The sequence below is a fragment of the Oncorhynchus clarkii genome, chromosome 10, assembly GCF_045791955.1.
Source record: "Oncorhynchus clarkii lewisi isolate Uvic-CL-2024 chromosome 10, UVic_Ocla_1.0, whole genome shotgun sequence".
NCBI lineage: Eukaryota > Metazoa > Chordata > Actinopteri > Salmoniformes > Salmonidae > Oncorhynchus > Oncorhynchus clarkii.
This window is the reverse complement of record NC_092156.1, coordinates 65131790-65149533: the sequence shown is the minus strand read 5'-3', so window position 1 is coordinate 65149533 and position 17744 is coordinate 65131790. Positions and strand designations below refer to the sequence as shown.

Genomic DNA, 17744 nt, shown 5'->3' with positions numbered 1-17744 from the left:
GATGACAAGAGAAGCGCAACGTTATTTGGCTGACACACACACACACACACACACACACACACACACACACACCAAGGTATTTTTGCAAAACATTTCTAATGTTTATCGTAGAAAGAATGTAGCCAGCTACATTTCCTAATGTTTTGCTTGAAGTTTTATCTTTCATTTTAGCGGAGAAAAGTAGGCTGGCTACACCAAGAAAAGTACCGGAGAAAAGTAGGCTGGCTACACCAAGAAAAGTACCGGAGAAAAGTAGGCTGGCTACACCAAGAAAAGTACCGGAGAAAAGTAGGCTGGCTACACCAAGAAAAGTACCGGAGAAAAGTAGGCTGGCTACACCAAGAAAAGTACCGGAGAAAAGTAGGCTGGCTACACCAAGAAAAGTACCGGAGAAAAGTTGGCTGGATACACCAAGAATTCTGCGTTAACTAGCAAAAAGTTAGTGGTCGCGTTAACTAAGTAAGTGGATGAAATTGTGTTAACTTTGTCGTGTTTGAGAAGTGTGCAACTGGCATGCTGACTGCAGGAATGTCCACCAGAGTTGTTGCCAGAGAGTTGAATGTTCATTTCTCTACCATAAGCCGGCTCCTTCATTTTAGATACTTTTGTCTGTAATAAAAGCCCTTTTATGTGGAAAAAGTCATTGTTATTGGCTGGGCCTGGCTCCCCAGTCATGTGAAAATCCATAGATTAGGACCTAATTCATTTATTTCAATTGACTGATTTACTTATATGAACTGTATCTCAGTAAAACCGTTGAAATGGTTGCGTTTAAATTTTTGTTCAGTAGATGTATAAGTTTATGAGATGGATTGCCTGTCTTTGGAATGAGTTTATTTTTGTTTGCACTCGTTAGCATATTTAGCTAGCAGCCATCATGGAAATTCACTATTACTTGTGCTAATTTCGTTAGCATTAAAGCAATAGATGCCCAACGGGCTTTTTGGCGACCCCTTGGGTAGGTACCAAGCCGGTAATAAAATGACGGAATGCCGGTATAAAACTCTGCATACCGCCACAACCTTAAATAAAAACGCTGTTTTATATATTTTCAATAACCCCGAATATGGTATTTATAGCTGGTGTACAAAACTAAAATGAGTTGGTATAAGAAACAGCTGGTGTACAAAACTAAATGCGTAAAATGAGAAAAACGGGAAGCATAGACAAAGGTGGCTGTAAAACAGAATTATCAGGAGTAAATTGATTTATTCAAACAGGAGGTGGACTCAACAAAGGTTTCATTGGTAGGCCTTACATTCAAAAACAATACAGGTAGGTGTGTGTACACTGGTATCCAACAAACTGTACGTGTATGGTTTAGTTGTGCTTATGAAAAAGTCAAACCATTTAGGCTACATAGCAATATAGTCAATGGGAAGTAGATAAATTCTCTCACACACACTATCCAGAAAAGTGAGGAAGTCTCTAGCCCCAACAACCACATTATTCATTTTGTGTGCATCCCAAAAGGCACCTTCCCTATTCCCAAGGGGCTCTGATCAAAAATAGTCCATTCTGCAATTAGGGACGGAGACAGTGTAGCAGGCCCTCTTCTCTATAGACTAGCTTGCTTCTTAAGAGCTGGATGGCTCGCGTCCCAAAATGGCACCCTATTCCCTTTATAGTGCACTACTATTAACCAGAGCCCCATATGCCCAATATAGGGAATATGGTGCCATTTGATGTAGTTAGTTGGGCAAAGCCATGCTAGTCTACACAGATAATGATTTGTTTACAGAGGTGCCTGTGGAATACAAAGTGTGTTGAAAAGAATGCAGCCGTGACACAAGGTGCTATACCCCAGAGGAAATTATGGGGGAAATTGAGAGGCAAGAAGAACCTGCTACCATGGCAACAGTGATATGGCAACTGGCGTCATCTGTTGAAGCTTTGTTTGTCCATCCCTCTGATGCAAATTAATTAAAAGGAAACCAAATAACCAAAACATGGGCTACTTACAACAGGCTCAGATTGATACCATCTGCGTGTGCCAAATCAAAACGCCACAAAAGAAAGCATACAGGCCTATTAATCACTTTTTGTTTTTTTGTGCAATAAGGTGAAACAGACCATTCGGTGGCTGTAGAAGGCAAAGGTGTTGGAGTGCTGTGTTGGACAACAGTGTTCAGCCTGTGTGTCTGTCAGTGCAAAGGGGTGGCTGTATAGACAATGGCACGACGTAATCTTCACAGAACAGGTTCGCGAGCAGCGCCGAGATAAGACAGACACAGCCAGCATAGCAACCCCCATTGTGGGGAAACAGAAAGACACAGCACTATTCCTTCCAATGAGACTAACTGGCTTCACATCCCCTGGTTCCTCTGTAACAGAGTTAAAACGCTGCAGGTGACTGCCAGCCAGCCGAGGGGAACAGTCACTGTAGACAAGGGGCTGGGGACAAACACGCCTTATTACCTGGGCTGTAGGCAGCTGGAAACAATGGAACACTAAATGTTGCCTGGGGGGGGGGGGGGGGGGGGGGGGCGTTACTAAAGATGGGAAGAGCAGAGTTAACAAAAGGGGGAATGAACAGGTACGTGTCAGTCTTTCCCACTAGATGACGAAGGCATACCTCAGACCTGCCTGTGGGGGGGGGGGGGGGGGGCTCAGTGGTACAGCATGTTATTCTTGAGAGCTGCAGAGCCTCCCTCTTTGAAGTGCTGAGGCCACAGACTGCCAGCCAGAGGAAACAGGGAGAGCATGGGTAGAACTACAAGGAAAACATCAAGAAAATTCTATCTATAACCCTAGGAGAGTGTCAAACACTAAATGTAATCATCCATCTCATTAACCTGCTCATTTTTATTAGTGGGAGCCTCATTAAGACCAGTGTCTGTTTGCAAATGGTGCCGTGAAGACAAATATTTCCTCAACAAAAATATATTACAAGAGCTAAATACATGAGATTATTACAAGTTATAATTGCCAATTGAGCTAAATTACATGAGATTATTACAAGTTATAATTGCCAATTGAAACAATTGCACACTTCTTACCAAAACATTGCATTCTAGCTATGCTGGATTAGGGAGGAGAATCCTCTAGGGAGAGTCCAGTCCAGCAGTGGATAGAGTGGAGAAGAGAGGATGACAAAGTCAGTAAAAACACCACCATGTACCCCTCTCTCTCTCTCTCAATAATGCATTACTCTATACCCCCAACACCCTGCTCACGCCTTCCCTCAGTGCAGCCAGACTTTCTCTAAAGCATGGCAACCATCTGCTTCCCAGATTACTCTCCTTTCCACTACAAGGAAAGCCAGCCTGCAGAAAGACAAGGCAAGCCAACGCCATCTCAAGTTTTTCCAACCGATACAGCAAACACAGTTGTGGGTCATCCCGTTTTGCAATGGCATGTTGCAGTGGTGGGAGAACGCAACTTCATGCAGTGAACTCCTTATCTTAGGGAAGCATTCAGTTCTTCAAAGAGGGGCGGTTAATGCGAACCTCTGTCCAGCAGACCTTAAGGCACTTTGACTGAGCTGCCCATCTCTACCAGCATAGCCTGCAACACACACACGGGCTAGGACAGATATCGGCCAGCAGCCTGTCACTGCTGGTCGACCCGTAGCCACATTATGCTACATTGCAGCACAAGACGCCTGCAGAATTGCAGTAGCGTATTAACTATGCAATGTCACTGACCCTGCCGTGTTACTGTGTGTTATATCACCCAGCAGGCTCGGCGGCCGGCTCGCCTTCACTAGGGCATAATTAAGCTATCCCTCCTTGAGACTATAGAAGAGCGGGTGAGTGTGAGTATCCACAGTCAATGACTGTGAGAAGAGGCCTGCTGTGCCTCACACTGCGAAACATCCTCATCAGGTGAGATCCGACCAAGGCCTCTCCGGTCTCAGCTTAGAATTTTGATAAGCAGTAAATAATTCATGGTGCGGAGGGAGGGGAATGTGGGGCAGAGCAACCATGATTTAAATAACTTTTTTAAAGTTTTTTTTATACAAGTGTTCCAAATGGCACCCTATTCCCGATACAGTGCGCTACTTTTGACAAAGGCCCACTGCACTATACACCCTTTGGAACGCAACAGCCACTTATTACAGGATCTCTGTGACATTTCTGAGAATTTGAAACGGCGTCTGCATTCCTCTCCGTTTAAATTTTTCATGGTATGTTTCAAGATCTGTAATGTCGTTGTTTCGATGTTACATCACATCAATATGAGAGCTAGTCTAGACCTGTGTAGTAAGAGTGAGCGTTTTTCTCAAGCCCTCGATCACATTATGTAAGATAAGGCATTGTCCTTTAGTTTGTGGAAATTTGTGCAACTGAGCTTCAACAGTACAAAATAATAATACTTTTCGAACACCCCCAACAGTATTTCATAAGTGCAAAGACCCAAACAAAAAACCTTAAAATTCTGGAGTTCAGGAGTTAATCATCAGAGCAAACCACGCTGTGGCGCTCGCTGTGGGGTCCAGGCTTCCTGCAGTAGAGGAGGGTGGGAGGCCTGCTGTCTCTGACCAGGGCTGAGCTTGTCAGGGAGCCCTCTCCATTCACAAAGACAGGCGTTTCAATGTGAACAGGCCCTCTGCTGGGGGGTCCTCCTTTCATGGGGGTATCGTCCTGCTCCCTCCTCAGCCTCAGAAAGAGGGGTGGTGGGGGTTGCTTTTAAGGATAGGGGCTGAAGGGCTGAAGGGGCATGAAGGGGCTGCCTGCGTCGCTTAAACAATCAGCGGTGCTCCAAGCTCAAGAGTGCTGGTCGGGAGGGAAGTGCACTCAGGAACAGAGACATCCCAGAGATCCACTGACAGGAAAGGAAGAGCATAGAAGGCACCACACCAGGATGAGCCTGGTCTGGGCGAGGTCCGTTCCCAATGATGAGAGGGCCAGCTTCCTGTCCGAAAGATCCCAGGAAGGGACATGCATGCATAGAAATAGAGTACCTAGAACAGACATTGTGTGTTCTACCCATGAGTGTTGCAGTTAAAGGAGGATCGTGGCATAGAAATAAGTATTAGAACAGGAATCAAGTGTACCCATATGTTCTATTCCATCACATTGACGCGGTCAGGAGTTTTCTGTTCTTGTAATTCTATTTCTATGGGGATGGGGACAGTGCAGCTGTTTTGAGACAGACTGCGGACTGTGAAAATGTTCAATGCCAATGAGAAGCGCAGAGGACAAAAAGAAAAACCTCAGCATCGCCGGCCGGCGAGACAATGCCGTGGTTTCCCTTTCACCCCATTTCAGAGGTCCATTGAATTAGACTGCCAACGCTCTTGTGGAGGTAATCCTTTTAGATAACTTTAAGAGAGGCAAAACAACGCTTAGACAGCGAAATGTGGGAATAGGAAAAGAGAGATTTTTCTTTATAAACGGGGTTGGTCGAGGGCGGAGGGTTTTTCCATTCAACATCTCAAGCGTCGATGTCTAGCTAGCTACCACGGCCCTCTTCAAATATGGACCCACATTTTGGCTAAGTAGGATTTTCTACAGCCCAAGTACTGCTGTCTTTCATTAGAAATAGAAGCTGAATGTGTCAACGAAGAACAATGAATCAATTATTTGGATTGACTTTGATGTTAGTGGGCCAATTCCAGATGCCTCTGCAATGGGCGGAAAATAAAATCTTTAAGGAATCAAATAAATATTTCCAGTGAAATGAGGGAGTAATACTCCTAGAATTTTTGTTGTTTTTATTGCTTTGTTTAAAGTTCTGGCAGGAGGCTCCATTTATAATGAACAAAAATATAAAACACAACATGTAAAGTGTTGGTCAAGTTTCATGAGCTGAAATAAAATAACCCAGAAATGTTCCATACGCACAAAGAGCTTATTTCTCTCAAATTCTGTGCACAAATTTGTTTACATCCCTGTTCACAAGCATTTATCCTATGCCCAGATAATCCTTCCACCTGACAGGTGTGGCATATCAAGAAGCTGATTAAACAGCATGATCATTCCACACCTTGTGCTGGGGACAATAAAAAGGCCATTCTAAAATGTGAAGTTATCACAAAACACAATGCCACAGATGTCTCAAGTTGAGGGAGCGTGCAATTGGCATGCTGACTGCAGGAATGTCCACCAGAGCTGTTGCCAGAGAATTTAATGTTAATTTCTCTACCATAAGCCGCCTCCTACGTCATTTTAGAGAATTGTTTTAACCAAGCCAGTCCCTCCACATCCGGCTTCTTTACCTGAGACCAGCCACCTGGGCAGCCCAAGTGGGTAGGCCTATTCCCTTCCCAAGCCCACCCATGGCTGCGCCCATGTCCAGTCATGTGAAATCCATAAAATAGTTCAATTGACTGATTCCCTTATATGAACTAACTCAGTAAAATAATTGAAATTGTTGCGTTTTTATTTTTGCTCCGTATAGTTTTCAGCATGCATGGTTCTCTTGGGTGGAGTCATCTTATTAAATTATATTTGCCCTGAAATTAATAACTCCTCTAGAAAGCCATGGGGAAAGATAATAGTGCACAAGCCATTTTAACTGTAAAAATCATACTATATCTACATGCCATCTCCTTATCAAATGGGGTTCAAGAGTGCTGGTCGGCACAGAAGTGCCACAGTGGTCAGACAGAACCCGGGATACTCTTCATAGAAAATTCCTTTAATAAATAAATAGTTGTGTTCTATCAGTTGTAATCATCCTGAGATGTATCGATCAGAATCAACCCCTCCTCCCCCAGTCCCTTGACTCACTGTGTCCCATACATAGGCTGGTATTCACACCAGAAGCCCACATCAAAGCACAGGCTGCCTTGCTAGGAGACTCCTCAGTGATCCCAGCCCCAGAGAGGCAAGCATGGCAGGGCTCTGAATTATTTACACGGTCCTTCTCGCTCACCACCGCAGATAGGGAGCTGCATGAAGCCATTCACAATGGGACTGAGAATAAAAGTATCCTGGGCCCTACTGAAGAACGGATGATGCTCCTGCTCCAACTTTTATGTCGCCACGTTTTAAAAATGAGACGAGAAGAGGTGGAGGGGAGAAAATAACATTCCACCTTGATCCTGTAATGTCTTAGGTCTGAGAGGATGTCATCATGGCAGGCAGGGTAGCCTGGCTAAGGTTAAAAGAAGAGGTAGCCTATTCCGTTTATAGGAGGCGACTTTTCCAAGACACACAGGAGACCGGTCTACAGTATGAAGGACACGCCAAGGTCGCCTCAGTCAGTTCAATGGTCGGCTTGGAGCAGTCATAAGAGCCAGCTGGTCTTCTTGATTAGCGAAACCCCTCTGACATACGTTTATCAGAAAGTCGGCTTTCAGAAAGTCTGCCTTCACTCGGAAATTGGAGTGAAGTAGTCAGCCGAACGTCCTTTCCACTAGGCAAGGCCCCATGGTCTCAGTCACGCATACATAAAACGACACCTGCACATCAAGAGAACAGAGATACACGGCTACACCCTTTGCCAAGCCCCCTTTCATCTCCCCGGTGTTGTGGCAACATCTACTTCAAAGCCAGGGAGTGACACTGTGCCGTGGATGAGAATGCTTTTAGCAGAGCCCAGGGGTCAGTATCCTACCGTCTGAAACATCCGTGTGTGACTGAGAGAATGTGGATAAGCCATACCTCACAGTAAGACAAAACCATTAGAGCAAAGCAACATTCTATCGGCCCCTGCTTCCAGCAAATGTTCTCTAGCCCATAGTCCCAGAAGGTCAGTCAGCATGAGACAAACCCATTAGACGTAGGAAGCATTCTATAATGCAAAAACAAGACTGCAGTCCAAGGCTGGATCTGTAACCTACTGAAACCAACCGGTTGTCCACACAAGCAAGAGAAACATTAGCTACATCCTCCATTTGCAAAGATAAAATAAAAAGGCAGGCCCATGAATGTCTATGAAGATCCATGATACATGAATGCTCTCTGTCAAATGTTTTCACTGACCTTATTCTGGAAAGCTGTGAGTGGAGAAAATCCCTCTGTGTGAGAGGTAGGAGTCTGAAAATAGCTATTACAGCTCATAATCCAGTAGGAATATAGTTCTCGGAAGCCATGTCAAGTTCCTAAATCAATTTGGCAAAAGACATTAATGCATTCACCCATCAACTCCACCCTTGACCTGAACCAAAGTCCTTTGAGAACCTGAAGAATGTCATGGTGTGGCTAATACACAGGCCTAAATTAAATGTGACACGTCTTGTGACAATGGCCTCTCCCTCGCTGAAGCCCCCCCTCTAGCATTACCAGAAGAACGGCCCTATAGCTTTGCCCAAGGAGGTTCCACTTCCACCCAACAGTTACAGCTTCATTGAGAGACAAACTTAAACAGCAAGGCACATTCTTTCCACCTGAATCTGCCCTATACATCACTCTGCAAACACTGCAGCTACCTCAAACTTAATTGTAAATCATATTTTAACCTGTAGGAGCCAGACTCGTATCATAAAGGATTATATGAACCGTCAAACCACCACTGTTCTGATGCCTGGTCCTTAGCCGTCAAAACAACTTTTCAACCCCTGCAGATTGTGGAGCTGCAGAGACAGCGATGGAGGGTTGAGCTCAGGAAAACAAGTAGGCACTTTGCTGTGGGGTCCAAAGCAAACACTCTGTTACAGGGGTCAGGTCGATCTCAAGCTACCGTAGCTCGCAGCCCTACGTTATCTAGGTATGCACTTCAGCTATGACATCGGTTTTGCACACCGGCGTTTAGCCAATATCGTCCGATTCCGATATGTTCACCAATATATTGTGCATCCCTAATAGAAATTATATACTTACACATGCTATACTTCTGCCAGGTAAGCTTACTTTTCAGTTAACATGTGGATCAAGCAGTGAACAAGTCGAGCAGTCATTTGAAAGAGCAAGACAATTTCAGCGAGACAACTCAAAGGCAAAATCCATTAACGCCATCCATTTCCCTTGAAAATCAACCACTCTGTCGTGGGTGATGTTGGCTTTCGCCAACTGGTCGAGCACCAGTACACACTACAAAGTGTGCTATTATTCAGATGCTGCCCTATCGGAGTTACACTAATAGAGTCATTGCTATTAGCTTCATGACATACATACTATGGAACGAAGTTTGGGTCTTACGTGTCAAAAAAGATAGTAGCACTGTCAACGCTGTACAAAAGTTTGCAAACAAGCAAACACCGGCCACGAACGAAAGATGTGCTTACAATACCGCGTTGGTAATAAAGCCAAATTTGTTCAACCGCAACTTCTGGGGTAGCTAGCTTTAGCTTGGTATCTAGCTAGCACCAATACACCCGCTTGAAACAATGACCAGTAGAAACTGCAGTCATTTTCATTATTCTTAGCAATGATTTAGGAATCCTTGTGAGTAAGTATTAGCTAGGTAGCCACTAGTTGTTCGCCTATTGAAATTGAACTTCATATCATGAAAATAAATAGCTATCCAGCTACTTAACCCTGTTGCCCAAAGCTAATGTGTTAGAAGCAGCCAGCTAGCTTCAACTGCTGTGAAGCTAGCCACAATAAGGAATTTGCGGTTTGCCTTCAAAATAAAAGTATAAATGACAGTGAAAAATAGTAGAGTTATGCCATACTTTTAGTTTGAAGGCTAACCAAAGTCCATTGTTGTGGCTAATCCTTATTGTGGCTAGCTACAATCTTTGTCCCCATGTGCAGTTGCAAACCGTAGTCTGGCTTTTTAATGGTGGTTTTGGAGCAGTGGCTTCTTCCTTGCTGAGCGGCCTTTCAGGTTGTCGATATCGGACTTGTTTTACTGTAGATATTGATACTTTAGTACCCGTTTCCTCCAGCATCTTAGCACTTTTCGCACCAAAGTACATTCATCTCTATGAGACAGAACGAGTCTCCTTCCTGAGCGGTATGACGGCTGCGTGGTCCCATGGTGTTTATACTCGCGTACTATTGTTTGTACAGATGTACGTGGTACCTTCAGGCGTTTGGAAATTGCTCCCAAGGATGAACCAGACTTGGAGGTCTATGATTATTTTTCTGGAGGTCTTGGCTGATTTATTTTCATTTCCCCATGATGTCAAGCAAAGAGGCACTGAGTTTGAAGGTAGGCCTTGAAATATATCCACAGGTACACCTCCAATTGACTCAAATGATGTCAATTAGCCTATCAGAAGCTTCTAAAGCCATGAAATAATTTTTGGAAATTTTCCAAGCTGACTTGCCAAAACAATAGTTTGTAAACAAGAAATTTGTGGAGTCGTTGAAAAACAAGTTTTAATGACTCCAACCTAAGTGTATGTAAACTTACAACTTCAACTTTAGTTAGCTAGCTAACTATAGCTATAGCTACAAACAGATCTCTATTGCACTCCACACTGCCCTTTCCCATCTGGACAAAAGGAACACCTATGTGAGAGTGCTGTTCATTGACTACAGCTCAGCGTTCAACACCATGGTACCTTCAAAGCTCATCACCAAGCTAAGGACCCTGGGACTAAACACCTCCCTCTGCAACTGGATCCTGGACTTCCTGACAGGCCGCCCCCAGGTGGTGAGGGTAGATAGCAACACATCTGCCACGCTGATCCTCAACACTGGAGCTCCCCAGGGGTGTGTACTCAGTCCCCTCCTGTACTCCCTGTTCACCCACGACTGCATGGCCAGGCACGACTCCAACACCATCATTAAGTTTGCTGACGACACAACAGTAGGCCTGATCACCGACAACGACGAGACCACCTATAGGGAGGTCAGAGACCTGGCCAGGTGGTGCCAGAATAACAACCTTTCCCTCAACGTAACCAAGACAAAAGAGATGATTGTGGACTACAGGAAAAGGAGTAACGAGCACGTCCCCATTCTCATCGGCGGGGCTGTAGTGGAGCAGGTTGAGCTTCAAATTCTTTGGTGTCCACATCAACAACAAGTGCCTTGCGGCCTCTGACCGCAAGGCACTACAGAGGGTAGTGCGTACGGCCCAGAACATCACTGGGGCAAAGCTGCCTGCCACCCAGGACCTCTACACCAGGCGGTGTCAGAGGAAGGCCCTAAAAATTGTCAAAGACCCCAGCCACCCCAGTCATAGACTGTTCTCTCTACTACCGCATGGCAAGTGGTACCGTAGTGCCAAGTCTAGGACAAAAAGTATTCTCAACAGTTTTTACCCCCAAGCCATAAGACTCCTGAACAGGTAACCAAATGGTTACCCGGACTATTTGCATTGTGTGTGTCCCCAACCCCTCTTTTTACGCTTCTGCTACTCTCTGTTCATCATATATGCATAGTCACTTTAACAATACCTACATGTACATACTACCTCAATAAGCCTGACTAACATGTGTCTGTATATAGCCTTGCTACTCTTTTTTCAATGTCTTTTTACTGTTGTTTTATTTCTTTACTTACCCACACACCTTTTTTCTCCGCACCATTGGTTAGAGCCTGTAAGTAAGGTTTACACCTGTTGTTTTCTGCGCACGTGACAAACTTTGATTTTAAACAGATTGTCTTTTGCTATGATTTTGGGAAAGAACATTGTTTGCATCCATGAGCTTGCTAGCTCATTTTATTTTTGTTTATGACAAGCACTGTAGGTGAGAAAATCATAACATGTATTGATGTATCGATGAACCGCTGTGACATGAAATACGAGTGATATTGTAATCAATGTGCAATAACTACGTAAAAAAAGACGCCTTAAGTTGTGACACGTAGTAATATTCAGGACGTGATTGGTCAACAAGCTTAATTGATATGTCAAATAGTGTTAAATAGTATCTTTGACACGCAAAGACCCAGACGGCGTTCCATAGAAATCCGGGTTGAGAATGAAACGACTGAACAATGAAACAACACAACAAGTAAGTGAAAGAAATAGGTTTTGAGTATGTTTTACTAGTAATGGGGACATACATAAATGCCAACAAAATAACTTTGATCAGTGTGGTGTTATTGTAACCTTTATTTAAGTAGGCAAGTCAGTTAAGAACAAATTCTTATTTACAATGATGGCCTACCCCAGTTATCAGTGTCGTTCTTTTGGCAAGGAAAATATTGAATATTGACCAAAAATGCAATAGCGGTGCATCACTAATTTGTATGTATTATTTGCAAACTTTATCATGAAATGAACAAGTACAAAACCATCACATTAGACAGTACATTCCTCACACACTAGATGTGTAATTAAAGGGGAATTGCACTCAAATCAAAATGTGTTAACATATTCCTCCAGACAACTGAGAAAATATAATTTGGGAAAATAAAACAGAATAAAAAAATTGCTCTGCCCAAGAAGGTTCCACTTCCAACCAACATGTACAGATTCATCGAGAGACAAACTTAAATCAGCAAGGCACCTTCTATGTACATGAAAAAATATATTTTTTTAGGGGTTGTTTATTAACCATTATAGTAGCAGGTACACTACCGTTCAAAAGTTTGGGGTCACTTAGAAATGTTCTTGTTTTTGAAAGAAAAGCACATTTTTTCCTCCCTTAAGATAAAATTGCTCAGAAATACAGTGCAGACTAGAGGTCGACTGATTAATGGCCAATTAATTAGGGCCGATTTCAAGTTTTCATAACAATCGGAAATCTGTATTTTTAGACACTGATTTGGCCGATTGAAAAAAAATAATTTATAAACTATTTATCCTTTATTTAACTAGGCAAGTCAGTTAAGAACACATTCTAATTTTCAATGACTGTCTAGGAACTGCCTTGTTCATGGGCAGAATGACAGATTTTTACCTTGTCAGCACAGGGATTCAATCTTGCAACCTTTCAGTTACTAGTCCAACGCTCTAACCACCTGATTACATTGCACTCCACAAGGAGACTGTTACAAGAATACAGTAAGAAGCCAAGGTAAGTTGCTAGCTAGCATTAAACTTATAAAAACAATCAATCATAATCACTAGTTAACTACACATGGTTGATGATATTACTAGTTTATCTGCGTTGCATATAATCGATGCGGTGCGTATTCGCGAAAAAGGGCCGTCTTGCTCCAATGTGTACCTAACCATAAACATTGATGCCTTTCTTAAAATCAATATGCAAGTATATTTTTTAAACCTGCATTTTTAGTTAATATTGCCTGCTAACCTGGCTCGTTGCGAACCCTGTGAAGACTTTCTTCCTAACAAAGACGGCCAACTTCGCCAAACATAATTTAACAAGAGCGCATTTGCGAAAAAAGCACATATAATCGATGCGTATCGTTGCTCCAACGTGTACCTAACCATAAACATCAATGTCTTTCTTAAAATCAATACGCAGAAGTATATATTTTTAAACCTGCATATTTTGCAAAAATAAATCCAGGTTAGCAGGCAATATTAACCAGGTGAAATTGTGTCACTTCTCTTGCGTTCATATGCAACAGTTTGGGCAGCCTAATTTGCCAGAATTTTACGTAATTTTGACATAACATTGAAGGTTGTGCAATGTAATAGGAATATTTAGACTTATGGATGCCACCCGTTAGATAAAATACAGAACGGTTCCATATTTCACGGAAAGAATAAACATCTTGTTTTCGAGATGATAGTTTCCGGATTCGACCATATTAATGACCTAAGGCTCGAATTTCTGTGTGTTATTATGCTATGATTTGATATTTGATAGAGCAGTCTGACTGAGCAATGGTAGGCACCAGCAGGCTCGTAAGCATTCATTCAAACAGCACTTTCGTGCGTTTTGCCAGCAGCTCGCCGTTGTGCTACAAGCACTGCGCTGTTTATGACTTCAAAGATTAGGCTGGTGTAACCGATGTGAAATGGCTAGCTAGTTAGCGGGGTGCGCGCTAATAGCGTTTCAAACATCACTCGCTCTGAGACTAGGAGTGGTTGTTCCCCTTGCTCTGCAAGGGCTGCGGCTTTTGTGGAGCAATGGATAACGCTGCTTCGAGGGTGGCTATTGTCGATGTGTTCCTGGTTCGAGCCCAGGTCTGGCGAGGAGAGGGACGGAGGCTATACTGTTACACTGGCAATACTAAAGTGCCTATAAGAACATCCAGTAGTCAAAGGTATATGAAATACAAATGGTAGAGGGAAATAGTCCTATAATTCCTATAATAACTACAACCTAAAACTTCTTACCTGGGAATATTGAAGACTCATGTCAAAAGGAACCACCAGGTTTCATATGTTCTCATGTTCTGAGCAAGGAACTTAAACGTTAGCTTTTTTACATGGCACATATTGCACTTTTACTTTCTTCTCCAACACTTTGTTTTTGCATTATTTAAACCAAATTGAACAGGATTTGCCTATGCACTTATTCCATGAAAAAATCTGCCGTTTCCAGCTACAATAGTAATTTACAACATTAACAATGTCTACACTGTATTTCTGATCAATTTGATGTTATTTTAATGGACAAAAATGTGCTTTTCTTTCAAAAACGAGGACATTTCTAAGTGACACCAAACTTTTGAACGGTAGTGTACATTGACACTAAGGACACGAGGAAGGGGAGAGAAGAAAATGGTGCCTATTTAAAAATATTAATATTGTTGTTGTGCAGCTCTCATGCTAAAAAAAAGGTTGGAGACCCCTGCTCTATTACAACTCCCATAAAAAGGAGACTTATATAGCCTAAATTCATGACCTAATATTAATGGTATAGACAAAAGAAAAGACACTTGACGAGGTTAACCTCACAAAGCAATCACACAGGCACTGAAGTGAGTAAGAGTTCGGCTATACATTGCATGACTAGTCTATACAATACATGACTAGTGTGTATAAGATGTCGGTTAATCTGTTATTGAGTAGCGACAGGCAGTACCACCTTGGCAACTCCAAGCACAAACTGTACTGAGAGAATCGTGTGTGTACATGTTTTTATGCTGTGAGAGCAGCAGCAATGATTTTGTTATCTGTTATTTGCATGGCTGTAAGAGCATGATGCAAACCCTCTTGGATAAATCACCACTCGACACTAAAGGGTATTAAATGAGTGGACAATTGAATAACCAGGCCCGTAGGCTTAGAGTTTCAGAGGCCCTCAAAGAAACATCCAGACAGTCCACATAAACATTTTGGATTAGTGAACCTGAATGTGTTCCATTACTCATCTCTTACCAACATTCTCCATCGCCACCACAATCAGTGTGAAAAAAGCTGTTATTCAGAGAAAGAAAACCTTTGGTTGTCCCACTTCCTGGCTTTCATTAAGAGAGGAGAGCACGACATTGTTTTATATATCTCTTGGAGTCCTTAAGGGCCTTCTCTCTCCTCTTCCATTCTGTTAGTCTGTGGAGGGCCTGAGCGCCGAGGAGTTATTGAGGACTCACTGTGCAGGGAGAAAGCAGAGAGGCTCTAAGCCTTATGAAGACAGAGGGACTGAGGGAGAAAGAAAGCAAGAGGAGAGCACAGAGGGAGTGTTAAAATAAAGGAATTATTTGAGCAGGAAAATAAAAGGGCTTCCTTTATCTTGCTTTCCTACTTTTAATTTAACTTTATTTTGTCTTGTGCAGGGGACAACACAAAAAGGGACCACACTGAACTGTCAAGATTGCACGAGAACCCTCAGCACCAAGTCTTGAGAAGAAAGAAACTGACTGTAGAGACTAGCAGTATATACCTGCCTACGGGACAGTGCATTGTTATAGGCATACACCTTTATTTTGAGGAACTATAGGTAGCTATTCATGTGGCCCAGATTTGTTAGGGGAGAAACGCAGCTGAAAAGACTATACAACTGGTGTCTTGTTTAACATTCCTAAGTGCTGCATCACATATCCTTACAGTTGTTAGAGGAGTCATCGGGTACATTTCATAAGGAAAATGGCACATACAGGAAGAACAATAATACATTTGACAATAGTGATTACATAATAACATGCAGGTATTGCCTACATGACACCCTAAAGTCTTTCATAAGAGTAGGCACCAAGTTTTGAAATGCACCGTTTACTTTACTTGATTCACTGTGGCAACTCAGTCAAGTATGACAGTTAGTGATACTGGGACAGTAACAGTAGTTACGTCAAAACCGCACATCAAACCTAACCCATCTCTCGCTCCCCATCATTTTAACGGGACCGTGCACACTTTGGCAAGTTTTTGTAATTATTCCGGTGTGATATCTAGGTTGTTTTGATACGTTTGCAACGCTACCCATATAGGTTACGTAAACAGAAAATCTTAAAGTGACAACAATATTATTTCTGTCAATTTAAACACATAACTAGCCAATACGAGAACTCACTGTGCTTGGACGTTTTGCATAGGCGTGCAGATATTGCTGTATTAGCTAGATGTATAGTTTGCACGTGTTTATTTTTTATGCGTGGTTTATATGAAATTGTACATTTATAATAAAAGAGATGCATTTGTTATCCTCGCTTGATAATCTCGAATTTCTACATTCTCTGACTGATGCCATAGACAGGAGCATGTGCTCGGCTCACACAGGCGCCGTTCCTCGCGGCTAGTAAGACTCCAAAACGTTTACCTTGCTTCACCAACCTTACGAAAAAACACTAAGCAAAATAAAATGTGATAAAGTACAATCCCATAAACGTTAGCTTGCGAGGGTATCGAACTCGAAAGTCAGCTCTTACAAACTAAACGTTATTGTGCTTGCATGCTGTGTTGTGGCGAGTAAGTCAGGATGTTATGCTATCAGAAATTGGATGACTCGCATTAGCATCACAAAAGGAGACTGGCTAGCTAGCTTGATTTAGCGTGCGGTGCAATCTAGTTGGATGGATAACTCCAGCGAATTACTGAAATTATAAATCAACACTAACATAACGTTAGCATACTCTCAAAACAAGCTAAATAAACAACGTAAGACTTGCTGTTCGTGCAATTAAAGTGTTTTCTTGTAAGCCAGCAAGATAGCTTGCTAGTGCTAGTTAAAGTCCAGCAGATGGTTGGTAGCTAGCTACTAACGTTAGCCGATATGGACTACATTACTACATTAGCTAACTAGCCCCATTAGCTAGGTCAGGGTGGTCATGTTATTTACAACAAATGTATCCGTTTCGTTGCCTCTGAAAACAGTTTAACACATTTAATTCGTTATCAATGTACATACAAAGCTGATGTTTAAAAATAGCTCAATTTAGTGAGAAACACTCTTGCAGCTGGCTAGCAAGGAATTGCTAGCTATCTCGCTAAAGTTAGATAACCGTTCCGCCGCTGACTGTCTGGCCCAGCGCTGTAGTATTGTAACGATTTATACGCCTGGACCACCCGTTTTCTTGTACCTCTTACCTCCGAAATGATCAGAGTAGAACACAGCAAAATGGACTCCGTCTCCTCTTGATGTGTCCAGACTCACGTCGATGGCCCTTTTTGCCGCTGGGGTCTCCCTCTGCTTCGTATTTTCTCAGCAGTAGCTAGCTAGGCAACCTTCCCAGTTAGCCAACTGGCTAACCGCGGATACCACTCTCAATACTTTCGTTTCTGCTTAGATATGATGCCAAATTATATATATTTTTAAATTCGTCCAACAGTTCGGGTCACCCACATACAAAAAAAAATTCACTTGGGGATGGTGTATGGTCCGTGTCCGAACAGCACTGAAGGGGAATTAGCTGAAAATTAGACAAGAGTTTATCCACTTGATGCTCTCCGCTACCTCAAGCGATAGTGCTCTCGGTTCTCGGTTCACTGACTAGTAGAGAGTTGGTAGTCGCAGGATGATGACGATCCCAATTTTTTTTTTTAGAAAGACGCAAACATGTTACGTCCGAAATAGTTGCTTGAACCTGTATTGTGTAGGGTAGTTATTATTATGAATATGATTGTTTTCATAAAATTGGTCCAATCTATTAGCTACTGTTTCTTAAATTTCATACAAAGTGTGTGTGTGATTGTGATTGTGCGCTTTATGTTTGTAT

General features: G+C 42.6%; 1 protein-coding gene across 2 annotated transcripts in view; it reads right to left on the bottom strand.

The window, feature by feature from the left end:
* LOC139419006 (F-box/WD repeat-containing protein 7) overlaps window positions 1-17493 on the bottom strand; it is a 189346-nt gene extending 171853 nt beyond the window's left edge. For both annotated transcript variants that reach the window (XM_071168814.1, XM_071168815.1), the window contains exon 1: window positions 17116-17493. The gene's annotated coding sequence lies outside the window, so the exon portion shown is untranslated. The remainder of the gene's footprint in view (window positions 1-17115) is intronic.
* Window positions 17494-17744: the final 251 nt, after the last annotated feature.